Here is a 3,614-nt window from a genome sequence, read left to right on the forward strand (position 1 = left end):
TTTTTAGTTTTTTAAAGGACCTCCATACTGTTCTCCATAGTGGCTGTATCAATTTACATTCCCACCAACAGTGCAAGAGGGTTCCCTTTTCTCCACACCCTGTCCAGCATTTATTGTTTGTAGATTTTTTGATGATGGCCATTCTGACTGGTGTGAGGTGATATCTCACTGTAGTTTTGATTTGCATTTCTCTAATAATTAATGATGTTGAGCATCCTTTCATGCGTTTGTTGGCAATCTGTATATCTTCTTTGGAGAAATGTCTATTTAGGTCTTCGGCCCATTTTTGGATTGGGTTGTTTTTTTGATACTGAGCTGCATGAGCTGCTTGTAAATTTTGCAGATTAATCCTTTGTCAGTTGCTTCATTTACAAATATTTTCTCCCATTCTGAGCCTTGTCTTTTGGTCTTGTTTATGGTGTCCTTTGCTGTGCAAAAGCTTTGAAGTTTCATTAGGTCCCATTTGTTTATTTTTGTTTTTATTTCCCTTTCTCTAGGAGGTGGGTCAAAAAGGATCTGGCTGTGATTTATGTCATAGAGTGTTTTGCCTATATTTTCCTCTAAGAGTTTCATAGTGTCTGGCCTTACATTTAGGGCTTTAATCCATTTTGAGATTATTTTTGTGTATGGTGTTAAGGAGTGTTCTAATTTCATTCTTTTACATGTAGCTGTCCAGTTTTCCCAGCACCACTTATTGAAGAGGCTGTCTTTGCTCCTTTGTATATTCTGGCCTCCTTTATCATAGATTAGGTGACCATAAGTGGGCGAGTTTATCTCTGGGCTTTCTATCCTGTTCCATTGATCTATATTTCTGTTTTTGTGCCAGTACCATACACTCTTGATTACTGTAGCCCTGTAGTGTAGTCTAAAGTAAGGGAGCCTGATTCCTCAAGCCCCGTTTTTTTTTTTTTTCTCAAGACTGCTTTTGCTATTTGAGGTCTTTCATGTTCCCACACAGACTGTGAAATTTTTTGTTCTAGTTCTGTGGAAAATGCCAGTGGTAGTTTGAGAGGGATTGCACTGAATCTGTCGATTGCTTTGGGTAGTAGAGTCATTTTCACAATGTTGATTCTTCCAGTCCAAGAACATGGTGTATCTCTCCATCTGTTAGTATCATCTTTAATTTCGTTCATCAGTGTCTTACAGTTTTTTGCATACAGGTCTTTTGATTCCTTAGGTAGGTTTATTCCTAGGTATCTTATTCTTTTTGTTGCAATGGTAAATGGGAGTGTTTCCCTAATTTCTCTTTCAGATTTTTCATCATTAGTGTATAGGAATGCAAGAGACTTCTGTGCATTAATTTTGTATCCTGCAACTTTACCAAATTCATTGATTAGCTCTAGTAGTTTTCTGGTGGCATCTTTAGGATTCTCTATGTACAGTATCACGTCATCTGCAAACAGTGACAGCTTTACTTCTTCTTTTCCAGTTTGTATTCCTTTTGTTTCTTTTTCTTCTCTGATATCTGTGGCTAGGACTTCCAAAACTATGTTGAATAATAGTGGTGAGAGTGGATATCCTTGTCTTCTTCCTGATGTTAGAGGAAATGCTTTCCGTTTTCCACCAATGAGAATGCTGTTTGCTGTGGGTTTGTCATATATGGCCTCTATTATGCTGACATAGATTCCCTTTATGCCCACTTTCTGGAGAGTTTTTGTCATAAATGGGTGTTGAATTTTGTCAAAAGCTTTTCCTTCATCTATTGAGATGATCATACGGTTTTTCTCCTTCAGTTTGTTAATATGGTGTATCACACTGATTGATTTGCATATATTGAAGAATCCTTGCATTCCTGGGATAAACCCCAGTTAATCATAGTGTATGATGCTTTTAATGTGCTGTTGGGTTGTTTGCTAGTATTTTGTTGAGGATTTTTGCATCTATGTTCATCAGTGATATTGGCCTGTAGTTTTCTTTCTTTGTGACATCTTTGTCTGGTTTTGGTATCAGGGTGATGGTGGCCTCATAGAATGAGTTGGGGAGCGTTCCTCCCTCTGCTGTATTTTGGAAGAGTTTTAGGAGGATAGGTGTTAGCTCTTCTCCAAATGTTTGATAGAATTCGCCTGTGAAGCCATCTGGTCCTGGGCTTTTGTTTGTTGGACGATTTTTAATCACAGTCTCAATTTCAGTGCTTGTGATTGGTCTGATCATATTTTCTATTTCTTCCTGGTTCAGTCTTGGCAGGTTGTGCCTTTCTAAGAATTTGTTCATTTCTTCCGGGTTGTCCATTTTATTGGCATAGAGTTGCTTGTAGTAATCTCTCATGATCCTTGGTATTTCTGCAGTGTCGGTTGTTACTTCTCCTTTTTCATTTCTGATTCTATTGATTTGAGTCTTCTCCCTCTTTTTCTTGATGAGTCTGGCTAATGGTTTATCAATTTTCTTTATCATCTCAAAGAACCAGCTTTTACTTTGCTATCGATTTCTTTGCTATCGATCTTCGCTATCGATTTCTTTGTTTCTACTTCATTTATTTCTGCTCTGATCTTTATGATTTCTTTCCTTCTACTAACTTTGGATTTTGGTTTTTTTCTTCTTTCTCTAATTGCTTTAGCTGTAAGGTTAGGTTGTTTATTCGAGATGTTTCTTGTTTCTTCAGATAGGATTGTATTGCTATAAACTTCTCTCTTAGAACTGCTTTTGCTGCATCCCATAGGTTTTGGATCATCGTCTTCTCATTATCATTTGATTCTAGGTATTTTTTGATTTCTTCAGTGATCTCTTGGTTATTTAGTAGTGTATTGTTTAGCCTCCATGTGTTTGTATTTTTTACAGGTTTTTTCCTGTAATTGATATCGAGTCTCATAGCGTTGTGGTCGGAAAAGATACTTGATACGATTTCAATTTTGTTAAATTCACCAAGGCTTATTTGTGACCCAGGATATGACATATCCTGGAGAATGTTCCATGAGCACTTGAGAAGAAAGTGTATTCTGCTGTTTTTGCATGGAATGTCCTATAAATATCAATTAAGTCCATCTTGTTTAATGTATCATTTAAAGTTTGTGTTTCCTTATTTATTTTCATTTTGGATGATCTGTCCATTGGTGAAAGTGGGGTGTTAAAGTGCCCTACTGTGATTGAGTTACTGTCAATTTCCCATTTCATGGCCGTTAGCATTTGCCTTATGTATTGAGGTGCTCCTATGTTGGGTGCATAAATATTTACAATTGTTATTTCTTCTTCTTGGGTTGATCCCTTAATCATTATATAGTGTCCTTCTTTGTCTCTTTTAACAGTCTTTATTTTAAAGTCTATTTTTTCTGATACGAGAATTGCTACTCCAGCTTTCTTGGATTCCCATTTGCATGGAATATCTTTTTCCATCCCTCACTTTCAATCTGTATGTGTCCCTAGGTCTGAAGTGGGTCTCTTGTAGACAATATGGGTCTTATTTTTGTATCCATTCATCTAGTCTGTGTCTTTTGGTTGCAGCATTTAATCCATTTACACTTAAGGTAGTTATCGATATGTATGTTTCTATTACCATTTTCTTAATTATTTGGGGTTTGTAATTGTAGGTCTTTTCCTTCTCTTGTGTTTCCTGCCTAGAGAAGTTCCTTTAGCATTTGTTGTAAAGCTTGTTTGGTAGTGCTGAATTCTCTTAGCTTTTT

Source organism: Lipotes vexillifer, unplaced genomic scaffold, assembly GCF_000442215.2.
Source record: "Lipotes vexillifer unplaced genomic scaffold, Lipotes_vexillifer_v1.1 scaffold279, whole genome shotgun sequence".
Taxonomy (NCBI): domain Eukaryota; kingdom Metazoa; phylum Chordata; class Mammalia; order Artiodactyla; family Lipotidae; genus Lipotes; species Lipotes vexillifer.